Here is a 14,482-nt window from a genome sequence, read left to right as displayed (position 1 = left end):
AGGGAACTTAAAACATGCATTAGATCTAAGACAAGACCACTAATTAAGGTCTTTACAGCAGAAGAAACGGGCAGACTAGACGGGCCGAACGGGGGCCGATCTGCTGTCAGATTCTGTTTCTATACAGTGCCGTTTACCAGAGGGAGACTCGCTTGCACACGCCACAAACTGGGGCCACCACTAGTCCACCAATTCAGCTCCGTGGCTGAACCGTCTTATTTATACCTCAGTAGCCCAAACGCCCCACAAAGAATTGCAAGCTCACCTCTGCTACTTTCAAGAACTCCGAGATGCGCGTCATTCTGGTGAGAAACTTCTTGTAGATATCCAGGCCTTCCTTGCATTGATTCTTCTTCATGTCAAAGTATTTTTCTACGGACACAACGAGTTTGATAAATTCAGAATACACAAAAAAAAACAAACAAATAAATCAGTAAAATAAACTTAGGGGCCGCGGGAAACTCTTTGGGGAAGAAGGAGACAGAAGCCCCAGAGAGCGTTTACCCGCTACACTACCGCCGGCTTTAGTTGGGGGTAAAGTCGGGACACCAAGAAGACAAAGATAAGCGAAGCCGGAACAAGGTTTATTTCCAGGCTGCTTTGCGATATGAACAGTTACTGGATGCTTTTCGTAATCTGCGTTTAGTTAAAGAGCGACTCTCCCCCCCCCCCCCCCCGCAGCCGATGGATATGAACAGTTACTGGATGCTTTTCGTAATCTGCGTTTAGTTAAAGAGCGACTCCCCCCCCCCCCCCCCCCGCAGCCGATGGACATGCGCGGAGATATTTACCCAACAGGTTAATGATTCCTTCGTTATACGCAGCAAACAGCCTGATGGCGTCTTTGAAGAGGAGCATGAAGGCCGCGTTGATGACGCCATTCGTCAGCTCGTTGGCGTTAACCTGGGATTCAGAGAAAAAAAAGGAAATCAGGACTAGGATCTCGCCCTTACTTCCGGGCTTATTCCTTATTCGAGGTTTCTGGCGTTAATGAAACGTCGGCACATCCCCGACTTACATTGAAATCCAGCAGGGCGTCCATTTGGTTTTGTATGATGGGCATGGTTTTGAGGAGCTTTTCCGTGCTCATTGTTCTCATGACTCCGTCGGCCCTAAAGACAGACAGACAGCTTTAACACGGGAGCGTTATCAAAAATATTAAAAATAACCATAAAATGAGAAAGATTAAGTAAAAAGAGTTCCAAACACTGAAACAGGAGGTGGTCTCCGGTGTAATGAGGCTTCTCGTCGTGCCGGAGAACGAGTGTCGGAGGAACATGCGGGCATCAGGGAAGTTACTAAACGCAAGAACTTCGTATGGCCCAAAACATCCACAAAACAGACAAACTCACCCTCTTTTTACTTTGGTGAAATCAAACGCCACCTGCCTGTACGACACGGCTTTCTCATTCAGATAGCGGCTGTAGCGTCTTATAAACGTGGACATGTCGTAACCTGACAACACGGGAGAAAAAACAGCCATCAGAAGATGTTTGTGTCGCACAAAATCCGGTCAGCCAGGAAACTACGCAGTGCATTAAATCACACGGACACGATGCCGTGTCAAAAGTTTGGGGTCACTCAGCTGTTTCCATAGAAAACAGGGACACAGGAGTGATGGGAGTGATAAAGGGCCATTGGAGCACAGGAGTGATGGGAGTGATAAAGGGCCATTGGAGCACAGGAGTGATGGGAGTGATAAATGACCACTGGAACACAGGAGTGATAAAGGACCATTGGAGCACAGGAGTGATGGGAGTGATAAAGGACCATTGGAGCACAGGAGTGATGGGAGTGATAAAGGGCCATTGGAACACAGGAGTGATGGGAGTGATAAAGGGCCATTGGAGCACAGGAGTGATGGGAGTGATAAAGGACCACTGGAACACAGGAGTGATAAAGGACCATTGGAGCACAGGAGTGATGGGAGTGATAAAGGACCATTGGAGCACAGGAGTGATGGGAGTGATAAAGGACCATTTGAGCACAGGAGTGATGGGAATGATAAAGGGCCATCAGAGAGAGAAGAAGGTTAACGCGGCAGGTAGGGCGTGATACTAAAGTGAAGAACACGGGTCCGTCCTAAAGAACGTTCCTCTTCATCTACAAAACGTATGAACGCCATTAAGTTCGTTTGCCCCCATCGGGGCCGCCAATCTCACCTTGTAATCCGCTTTTGTCCAGGAAATTGCTTAGATTGAACAAGGTATTCCGAGACGCCAGATACTGAATAAACCGCTGCAAGAAAGGAGAGGCAAACAAATTCACATGTCGCAAAGATCAAAGAGACTGCATGTTTCCAGACACAATGTTACCGCTACGCAGCGTTGCAACTAAATAACCAACTGAAGTTGATACCTTTTGTTGGGTCAACATAGAAAGATGTCATGTGATATAAGCTTTTGGGACCTCAGAGGGCTGCTCTTCATTTACCGGGAAGCTTTAGTGATATCAGAGAGTTGAGATGATCAACTCTTCTGGAAACTCACTTTATTGAATAGACCCGAGGTGTCTATGTACCGAAACACAGAATTGGCCGGCAGATCGGCCCCCGTCGGCCCGTTTCTCCTGCTGCAAAGACTCAGACCTTAATCAGTCGTTGGTCTCGTCTTAGATTCAGGATCCAAATGCCCGTCCGATGCATGTTTGGACCTTCATAACGTATAGTGAGGTCAAGGATCACGTCATGGCCGATCAGGAGACACGCAAGCACCTACCACAAACTCACGCAAGCGCAGTGTGCGACACAACAGCAAATACACACAAACAATACACCTCGAAGCAAGAAGAGCAGCACCGGCTCATTTCTATACACTAGTAATATAGCGCACACGTATCCCACGGAAGCAGACGTAACGCCCCATTCATTCCTCCCCATTAAGTTACATCGGCTCTAGGTGGTGATGCAAATTGGTTAGATAATGCTAGTTGGGCCACTTTTTGCCACTGATCTTGACTTTTGAACTTTCAAACAAAATTATTCAGCCCCCTTCCCTTCACGGGCGGCTCACAACCCGTCGGGAGGACAGGACGTGCCGGCGCTCCTCTCTGGTTACTCCAGACCGATGATAAAGGGACTGCTGCTTTAACTCAGGGACTGTTATCAACTCAGGGGTCCACTCCTAACATAAACAAGACTAAGGACGGGTCTTAGGCAGATAAAGGCCGTGTCCCTCGTATTCAGGGCCCACACGACCTGACCATAGGAATCTAAAAGCTGCATATTAACATCATATGGGACGCAGTGACCGCGACGACGCATTTCACAAAAGCAGGACGCCAAACATTTTAGCCTCTTCAGTTACTATGGCAACACCGTCAGCGCCTGCTTCCGTGCTCTGGTGCCTCCTAAACCACCACTACGGACCAATCGTTCATTTTATAGATGCGAGTTCGCATACATTGTGGGGGGGAAAATGCCCAGATGTGCCAATAACCAATTCTAACACACTTTGTATATCACAAAAGTGAAACAACACCGATCACCCGGCTCTGGGACCAGACCTCGAGTCAACGTTACCGAGCTTATCCTACATCGAGAAGTCCGGAGAGTCCGTTCTTCTCTACGCAGCGCTTCTTGGGAAACATGACGGCTGAAAGGGCATCATAACCGTCTGAGACGGAATTAGGCAAACGATATTAAAATTCCATTGTGAGTCGGGAGCTCTCTCTACCATCTCCAGGACGCGAGCTGCGCGCCGTGAGATGCCTGAACGCGCTTCCCGTCACGGGCGAAGCCATTTAAACCAAGGGTGGAAATGAGAAGAGCGTTAGACGCACGTCAGAGCTTGCTTGCTTGCTTGCTTGCTGGCGTGTCGGATTCCAAAATACTTTGGCTACAGGCTGACCGCTAATCAGCAAAAGGGCCGCATTGTTACACGCGAAAGAATTTGAATCATTTGAGGCATTTGAAACCTTATACGGAACACATATGGCAGGCAGGCAGTGAGTTCGCTGTGCGCTCCGGGGTCCCAGCACGCCCTTCATGTAGAAATCCCAGAATCCACGTGGACACAAAAAAAAAAAAAAAAAAAAAAAAACACGCAGCGCCCTCATGTTTCATGGTATCTTTGAATTCACTTAACCCCTTAGCGTCCAATGACGGGCCAGGCACGTCAGACACAAACGGTCAGGTAACGACCAGCCTACGATTACTTTCTTCTACCACAAACTTTGGCAAAGGCTGGTGGGTAGAATCTCAGGCACGGAAAGGGTTAAAATACCAGCATTTGAAATACCTTGGGGGTGTCTAGTTTTCATAAATACGCGGTTTGATGGGGTAAATTGCATTGGCCGGCTTCAAAGATACCCGAAATGGCACATGGGGCAGAATGAGCAGCTTTGGGGAAAAAAATGCTACTGGTACTTATTGCCAGAAAAAAAAAGGAAAAAAAAACAAAAACATTGGGTATTTCTAAACTCAGGACAAATAATAGAATCTATTTAGCAGGTTTTTTTTCATTAGCTTTTTCTGGATGGGTAAAAGATTTTTCAAATAAAATTGAGATTTTTTTTTTTTTTTATATAGATTATTTTGTGTGATCAAAATAAAGCCCTTCCTGTCGTGAAAAAGCTCTGCAAAAGTGTTAAAAACAGCCCTCGGCCCCAAAGGGTACAAAAAGTAAAACACAGCGATGTCCTTAAGGGGTTAAAGGGACATCAAACCACGAATGAAAACCCGCAGTCGTGACATCTCCATATCCCCAACACGCCGACTATAACTTCACATCGCAGTCGTGGCCAGAACGCTTATCGGAACGGTCACTAAACGTCGTATTGCTCTAGTTGCCATGGTGATAACACTTTTTCTAACTTTGCACCGCAAGCTCTTTTTATCCATAGCTTTTGAAGAAAGCGTGCATTTCTATATAAAAGGTGCCGACGGTGACCGCCATGCGCTGCCATCTTCCATGTCAGGGTTCCTACGTGTTCTCACCCAAAGTGTGCGCTATTACCTTAACGCTGCTCAAATTAATTATTCACCTTAGAAGTGCAAACGTACAATTTTTCCGCCATGTTACACGTTTAACAAACCGGGGCTTTCGGTAACTCCGGCGACGTGATAACCGTTACAAACCGACGCCGCGGCGGGACGTTCGCGTGGAAGCTGCCGCGTTTTGGCGTTTTTACACAGAACGTCCTGCCGGCAAAGAGATTTATGCAGAATATTTTCATCCAAAGGGCAAAAAAACCAGAATTAAGCTATTTTTTTTTTTTTTTTACTCCATTCCTCCTGGACTCCAAAAGGCAATCGGATTTCTCCTTGGATCAAAATGATTTTACCGACTCAGTTGTGACAGCGCTACGGAATCTGCTGGTGCTATATAAAGAAACGCATTGTAATAAATGTCGTGCCTTTACTGCCCTTTCTGTAAAGATATTTGCCCCCGTGCGATGAGTCAACGGAACGTCCTGCCACACGGAGGCCAGTATGTTCTAAGCTACAGCACCGGCTATCAGCGTGTCAGAAGGAAGCCGGTAATAGGTTTTACGTTAACACTTGGGTTCAAAAGTTTGGGGTCACTCAGCTGTTTTCATGGAAAACAAGATTACTTCTGGCTGTGACATCATTTGTAAAAAGGGTTTTCTAACCATCCGTCAGCCTTTTAACATTAACCCCGTCTGCGCTGGATTTCTGATCCGTTTCATATTATTTTAATGGACAAAAATGTGCTTCTCTTTCAAAAACAAGGAACTAAGCGACCCCAAACTTTTGAACATCAGTGTATCAAAGAAGCCAGGCAAACTGGTCTTATATGTTGAATGCAACAAAAAAATATTTTAAACTAGAGCGCTCTATGGGTAGGAAATTCTCATCACGTCAAACAAAAGATAATGCTAACCCCGGACAAAACAGCTTACCAGCTCACTATGGTTTTTTTTTACTTAAAGTGTAAATAAAAAGTGGAGGATATCTTCCTATAAACCCCATTCTAGCCGAGCGACCAGAAACAGGAAGCCAGGAACGGATAGCATATAGAAAAATAAATACCCCAATACATGCGCGTGCTCGGTACCGCCGGCACTGTGGGCACACCAATGACGAGATCAGGGAAAACTGACCCGAATACACACAGCCAACAATCCCGGAGCACCAACGCCCCACCTAAGGCTCTCTGCACCATATTCAGGTCTTTTCAGTTAAATTAGAATCTAAATATTTGATATTTTTATCAAGTACGACTATTTACAATTTAATTAAAGACTGTTTAATTTATTCAACGCCAAGTGCCCACCAATGGTGCGGGAACCTTATTTATTTGAATAGTAACACCGTGGGGTCGCGCACGTCTCGTCCGTGCGAATTGCTTGTACGTTTTGGTAATAGTAGCACCGTCGGTCCCGGGTGACTGTTCAGACGGTTACCTCGTTGCCGTACACCATCACGTGGTGAGTTGTGATGAGGGATTTGAAGACCACCACCCAGCTGCTGTTCGCCGTCCTTTCGAACAACGTGTCGGCCAGCTGCGGGATGTTGACGTTCATCTCGTTTGTGCACTGAATCAAATCTGAAAAGAAGCAGACAGATGTTATATATATATATATATATATATATATATACACACACACATATCTATAACCCATTTATATTATATATATATACACACACATATCTATAACCCATTTATATTATATATATATACACACACATATCTATAACCCATTTATATTATATATATATACACACACACACATCTATAACCCATTTATTATATATATATATATATATATATATATATATAATATATATATATATATATATATATATATATATATACACACACACACACATCTATAACCCATTTATATTATATATATATATACACACACATATCTATAACCCATTTATATTATATATATATATATATATAACACACACACACACACACACACACACACACACATCTATAACCCATTTATTATATATATATATATATATATATATATATATATATATATATATATATACACACACACACATCTATAACCCATTTATATTATATATATATATATACACACACATATCTATAACCCATTTATATTATATATATATATATATATATATATATATATATACACACACACACACACACACACACACATCTATAACCCATTTATTATATATATATATATACACACACATATCTATAACCCATTTATATTATATATATATATATATATATATATATATATATATATATATACACACACACACACACACACACACACACACATCTATAACCCATTTATAATATAATATATATATATATATATATATATATATATATATATACACACACACATCTATAACCCATTTATATTATATTATATTATATATATACACACACATATCTATAACCCATTTATATTATATATATATATACACACATTTATAACCCATTTATAATATATATATATATATATATATATATATATATATAGCAATAGATTCTTAACGCGTCTATATAATTCAACATACTTTATCGTCAGCGAACATTACATTCAACCACTCAGTGACATCATTATGAGATCTTATCTTCCATGGATTCCTATGGACTCTGCTACGTGAATTCCTATTATTCTAAGACCTTGATAAATGCCCCCCCCCCCCCGACCACCACACAGGGCAAAGACAGCATTGTGGGCATTATCCATTGATATAACAGTCACCTTTCACAATACTCCTTATATAAATAAAATAACCTATTTCAATCAGAAAACACACAATCACACAATCAGCCGAGTCCTTACGTTCGCATTGCACCTGGAATCTCTAAATGCCTGCACAGATCCCGTATGTTTTCGATACCGAGAGCTTTATTCTCCCAATGACAGAAAAAAAAAAGTTAAAGATCTTGGAATTTAGCTTCCACGTCAAAAATGTGATTGCGCAATAACCAAAGGGGAACCCGGAGCAGAAGAGCTCGCCGGGCACGTCCACCGCAAACAACGTCTTATCGGTAACAGAAGACGGGGCAGAGTTTCCGAGGCACCGGTTGCGTGATCAGCTGACGTTAGACGTAAACTCCGTACCCTCCTTGTACAGAGATGTGGAATATGATGGCGCTATATAAAATCGGTAACACGCCTGCCAAATGCAGTCCCCGCAAACTAACCGTGTTACACAAAGATACGTTAATATACATTATGGGAGATTCGTTCCTCTAGGCTGCCAGGTGACACGACTCGAGGACCGGCGCAGGACTCCATTTGTCACCCACTCATCAACAAGGCGGTTAAAAGGACACGCCGGCCACCGTACGCCCTAGCTGCTTACGCATGGAAACATGGGAGCAAGAGGGCAGCTTCCGCGCTGACGGAGAAGCGCCTGCAGTCATAAAAACTACCTGCAGCTACTTGGTTGGAAATACATTTGAGCTCATGGAAGCTGAGATTTGTGGCAGAATGTGGCAGAATTAGCATATTCGTTTCATCTCCTTAACGCCTCTGCACTCTCCTTACACCAACTCTTACAGACGCAGAGGGAACAAATCAGAAAAATCAATAAAAAGTGCGATAACTTTATGGGGAGGAATAAACTACGACGGGCGTTCCAGGCCGTTCCTGACTCCCGGGTCCTCGTTTCTTCCCAACGTTAGTAAACGCAAGCAGTGTTTGCCGAAGCAAAGTCCGAGCCGCCCTCGGCGGGAAGTTCAGCTGCCGGCACTCCGGCGTTACACGTCTGACACACGGGGAGGGGGGAATATTAAATAGACGCAGCCAACTTCCGCGAGAGCAGAGTGAAAATTCTGGGACGAGCCATAAGTTGGGAAGGCGATACGTTGTACCGGCGCGCGGAGCCGCCAGCAACATTACTCAATGAGCAGCGCATGGCAGGGAACCCCACACGAAGCGGCGTGCGAAGGAGCGACACGGACCCCTGCCGGGTACCTTTTGTGGATATTTAAGACGGATGACTAAAAAGGTGCAACTATTCCCGGCGCGGGGAAATTCCATGGAGAAAATAACGTGGTAATGCGGTGAAGCACCGACGAGACTTTATCCATAGACACGGCTTGTCACGGTCAGGACTACTTGCCAAGCCGTGACTGTGTGGAGGGCGTGGGCATGAAGGGGTTAATAGCACCAGGCCTCTGGATTTACTAACTTCACCCCTTAACAAGGCATAAGCTATACCAAATTACCCCCCAAATCCTGCCTGTATCCCTCCAGGTAGTCTGCCACCACTCACGATTTTGATACCGGATTCGTGAGAAATCCGAATTAGAACCTTTATCTCTATATATATATCAACCCACCCCGGGCAACTAACATATATATATATATATATATATATATATATCCTGTAAAACTTAATAACAATATGGTAACGTGTTATCCTCTCTTAGGGTTCGTGGATATCGATACTGGAGCCCAAAGACAGACTTGGATTATGAATATTTTAATAACAAAAAGACAAAGATTACACAGTGCCAGAATTACAAAAACAAGACATACAAAATAAAAGTAAAACAGCAAACAGTTCTTAAAAACAATAGGACTTAAACACAAGACCCTCACTCACGAGTTTCTCCAATAAGTAGGCCTGTGGGAACTCCTTAAGTCCAGATGGATTCTTACGATGTTGTTCCGATCAGAGTATATCATGGAGTTCTGCTTTGAGGTCGCTGCTTTGTCCCTAAATCAGACTTTTGCAAACAAACGCCCCTCTGACCACATGACTGATTATATGACACCATCCCCAAGAATCGGGTCCCATCTTTGATGTGCCAATAAGTTATGGTGGGGTAAAGGTGATGGAAACCCCCCCTCTTAAGATAGGAATGGAATTCCTATAACTCAGGGTCCTTATCTGTTAGGCCATGAATCACCACAGGGGTCCTTTGGGAAGATGACACCTCTAGCCAGAACAGATACAGAGGGCATTCACAAAGAAACACATTTAAATCAACCTCAGATTAACTCATTGAATGCTTAAACAAAGAAACTAACCACCTCTGCTGGGTTACCCTTCCATGCATCCACTACGTTATATGAGTTAATCATGACACGGCTCACCACTGCAGCGCGTCGACACTTAAAACAGCTGCCCTGGAGAAGGCATACTAAACATCTTAGCATCTGCATTCTATACGCCCGCCAATAACTTCCGAAAATGCCCCAGTGACAAGTGCGCACTCATTCATCGCGGCGCACTCATTCATCGTGGCGCACTCATTCATCGCTCGGGGGGGGGGGCCTCATCAGACCCCCTGAAACTCTTATGCGAGCCAGCGCTGGAATTATTGCTGAAGACATCGCCTACAGGCCAAGGAGCCGGGAAACTGTGTGAAGGCAAGCGGGATTCCGATAAAGCCATAAATTTGCACCGACAAAAGGCGGATTGTAAAGGACAACATCCATAGGATCCTCTTCAACGACAAGTAAGAGAATTTGTTAAGGTCTTATCCCAAAGGGCTGCCAGGGAGGCTGGGGAGGACTTACTGACACTGACATGTATGCTTGTGCAGAGTAAAGTTTTCTCAGAATCCCCTAACAAATGGTTATGCCCCCCCCCACGCATTTTGTAGAGCCCAATCCAGCAACAACAACCCACGTAAGTCTCCAACTATGGTGCTCAGCTAGCCCATGACGGGCCGACCATCTTGGGAGCCATTGCTGGACACCCGGCAGTTAAACGAAAGGTCCTCCAGGTACCGAACACGGCAGCAAATCCAGAGAAACGTCAAGAATTGGGTGTCAAGCCAACTCTCTGCTGGGGAAGCCTCGCTATTTCCCCGCACGTGGCTTCTTCACGTGACCCGCAGGCTGCCGGGCAGGGAGCGCCACGTAGGATTCTGTTACTTGAAGCTGGAAAACATATGCAGAGTTTTGCTCAGGTGTCGCTTTGTCTTTTTTTGCCGGCGGAGTGATTTTACACATATTTTGTTACTTCTGTGACGAGGCGCGGCTGCATTAAGGATTTGTGATGTCATTAGTGGCATTAAGTCACAAGCCCAGAGGCTTCCATGTCCTGAAGAGCCGCTTCTCAAACAGCAAAGGATCGCAGGCCAGGAGTCGGGCGAAGCCGCAAGAAGTGATAAAGTTACTATTTATGCAACAAATATCACCCATTCCGTATAGCCACGCGACAACAACAAGTGTAGCGGGGGCTCCCCTCTAACTTATACTGATTCACATTACATTTACACTACATTGTTCTGGACACTAGAATTCCTGGGTTCTAATCTATACGAAGGACTCGCTGACCTCTTTGGAAAAGACTTACAGAAGCAAAGCCACAAACCGAACCCGACATGCACACGATTGGCTGACACTTTAGCTCCGATGTTTCCTGGGGGTCCATCTGCACGTTAATACGGACAGACTGATTAAGTGCCGACGCACGGGGTCACCTAAGGGCACCAATCCATTCACAGCACATGGCCGGCCTGACAGATTGCGCAATCCTGATTATAAAGCAAAGAGATGATATTTTCAACTCTGCATGCAAAGCAAAACCTGCGCTAAAGCAGGAAATTCCCAGAAAATTCCCCAAAATTCCAGACACGGAAAATGCATTATTTTGTCGCATCAATTGCATGACGTTTGCTGCAGGATAATGTGGTGAAATAAGTAACAGATATATATATATATGGAGTAGTCCATTAACGCATCGAGCGAAGACCACTTACAGCTGCTTACAACTCCCTGTGGGTCACCATACCTCCCAACAGTCCTGGTGTTCACCCCACCCACTCCCACAGGAGTCTGCACCATTGCTGTTCATGAAGCCAATGCTCCCAGGTGCAATAATAACATATTGTCCTGATTATAGGCTGCTCTATAGTTGGGGAGGGTAGATATTCAGGATGGTGCACTATGGTCACTTCCTGTAGCGGGGTCCGTCGGTAATGCGGGTCCCCGGAAACACGAGCTGATAAAATACGCGTGCATGCGCAGAGAATTCGAAGCGTATGATGGCTGGAGCGCCCCCGTAAGGCCGGCAGCCCCTGCGGTAAAGGGCACGAGATGGGATATCAACGCCCAACGCCCTGACTCCTTACACTGCCTGTGGGGAACAAGTAGAATGGCTCGGTGTTAATCACCTGGCCGGACACTTTGGTTAACAAAAGTCTATGGAGGAACGGACTTCATTAGCACTGCCATAAAGCATCAGCTCAGTGTGGTGTTCCAGCTGACCAATCGCAAGGGCTGCCCCCGGGACATGATACCGTATGCAGTGCGGTGTTTATGTATGTTCCCTTGTAAGGTCATTAACCTCCAGCGCAGCAACGCCAACGAGACGAAGTCCCAGCAGAACAGGCGCTTCACTCAGCCTGGAGAAGGAGGGCGACTGTATCGGGGGTCCGCAGCCGAACTGAACGCTTCCTTCCGTGTTCTGGAACACGTACAGATCACGGAGCCCCCGACACGCAGAGCCATAAATTACAACACATGAAAGCCGCTCGGCGACATGTAAAGGACAGGCAGCCGGTACTGCTGCGCATGCACGGGGCAAACGGGGTACCGCGTGTGTGTTACACGGCCAGCCACAGATCTCTGAAACAAAATAAGTATATACTATATTCACAGTACAGGGCTTGGTGCCGGGGCCCCTGACTACGCCACGCTGCATAGCTTTGCATTCTGAAGGCATGCCCCCAGCAGGGTGTCCTTTACAGCCCGAGGGCCCTAATTGGCGAGGGGCCCGGGTCAGTAGCCTGGACTGTCTGAATGATCTATATTCCAGCTCACCGGGTAACAGTCCAAAGGCTGAAATAAGACAAGCGCGGAGTGACACGGCACACAACGCCGAGCGCACCGACAGCACCGCCCTGCTGGGGTCACCTGTTACACAGCTGACACGGTGGGTATTACAGGCTTTTGCCGGGGGGGGGCTTCATGACATTCACCAGTTTTAGCCAATGCCTCCAAAACAGCATGGCAGGATGTCAGGGGTCCCTGAGCGGGGGAAGCTACAGACTGTCAGCAGCAGAGATTACCGAGCGCAAACAGGACATCTACACACAGCGTATCACACACGGTGCGAGAACCGGCAGCGCCGATCCACCGGTGACTCCCACCACTGAGCTCGCCCACTCACCCTCCCACACCGAACATCCACACAAACCCCCCCACAACTAAATACGTCGGGAATAAGGGGACTGAGCACGTCCCACGGTAACAGGACCGATGTATCTGCGAGAGCCGGGGGACCCCGTCACAACCCCGGGGGGCCACCAAGAGCCGGGAGACCCCGGGGGGGCCACCAAGAGCCGGGAGACCCCGTCACAACCCCGGGGGGCCACCAAGAGCCGGGAGAACCCGTCACAACCCGGGGACCATAAAATGTAACAAATCTAACAGCCACTACAGAATTTGATTGATTGAAGTCCTTAAATAATGTTCCGTATCCTGAATAATAACCCGGAAACGGGGAGAATTCTGCAGCTCAGCCAAGCAGGCCCATTCCAGCCCAAAATGCCACAAGCAGAATATTGGGAGGAAGCTGAGAGACGCAGAACCTGCCGGCGGATCTGAGCCATTCGGCAAATCTAGTCCTTAGATTCAGGAGCCGTACGCCGATTCCATGCATGTTAAAGCCCCTCTCGATCAGCCTCTACCTCTTCTGCTGGGAGGCTGCTCCACTTACCTACCACCCTCGTAAAGTAAAGCTTCCTTACATGGGATACGAGCCTCTGACCCTCTAGTGTTAGATTCGGGTCTCTCGCTGTAACATTCCCCCTCCTTTGAAAGAAACTTCCCTCCTGTACTTAGTTAAAGCGTTTTATGCATTTACCGATACAGCAGGGAGCCGGTGCTCTGCTTCCCCGGGGGGGGTCCGGAAACATCCCGGCTGCAGACCCCCTGATACAGACACTAGAAAAGGAGGCAGCTGACGGGACCCCCGACCTGCCAGACACCTCAATTCAGAGGAATTCATTACCAGTAAGGGGGTAACAGGCTATTTCCATAGCAACCATCTTCCCTAACAGAGGGGCTCTCAACAGCAAGTCCCCCATAAAAGCCAGCCCAGTACACAGGCTCCAGTCGCCAACTCCCATTACTCACAGTCCAGGTGCTTCTTCTTGGGCCCCATGATCTCGTGAGTTGTGGCCTTGCATACAGTCTTTGACACAGCGGGAGCCGGTAACGCTGTGCTGCGCCGCCGTGATGCGGTCGGTGATGCTCTGACCGGACATGGCGGCTCCGGGGTGCGCCTGCTAGGACTTAAACAGCGGAGGCTGGCGGCACGGGGGTACTCAGGGGTAACGGGACCAGCAGCGGCGCTAACTTGACCATGGAGGGACGGAAGCCGCAGGCGCACGCTGGCCGCAGGCCCCCGACAGGCCGCTTCCGGGACTTAAAGTCACTCGCACGGGAAGCTGCGGGGAAATGGCGGACCTGCTCCACCTCGGCTCCGTGCGAGGACCCGGCGGCGTCACGTGACCAAGGGCGGGCCTTCCTAGAGAGTTTAGACTAGAGGGCGGAGATTGCCGGGAGATCCAGCTGAGGGCGGGGACTACTGGTGACTAGA

At 46.9% G+C, this 14,482-nt stretch overlaps 1 pseudogene; it reads right to left on the bottom strand.

Moving 5' to 3' along the window:
- Positions 1-14,147, bottom strand: part of LOC149280625 (phosphatidylinositol-binding clathrin assembly protein-like) — a 41,502-nt pseudogene extending 27,355 nt beyond the window's left edge.
- Between the last annotated feature and the right edge of the window lie 335 nt (positions 14,148-14,482).

The sequence above is a fragment of the Sceloporus occidentalis genome, unplaced genomic scaffold (assembly GCF_023333645.1).
Source record: "Sceloporus occidentalis isolate IW3139 unplaced genomic scaffold, rSceOcc1.0.p SCAF_151, whole genome shotgun sequence".
NCBI lineage: Eukaryota > Metazoa > Chordata > Lepidosauria > Squamata > Phrynosomatidae > Sceloporus > Sceloporus occidentalis.
This window is presented reverse-complemented; position numbering and strand designations above follow the sequence as displayed.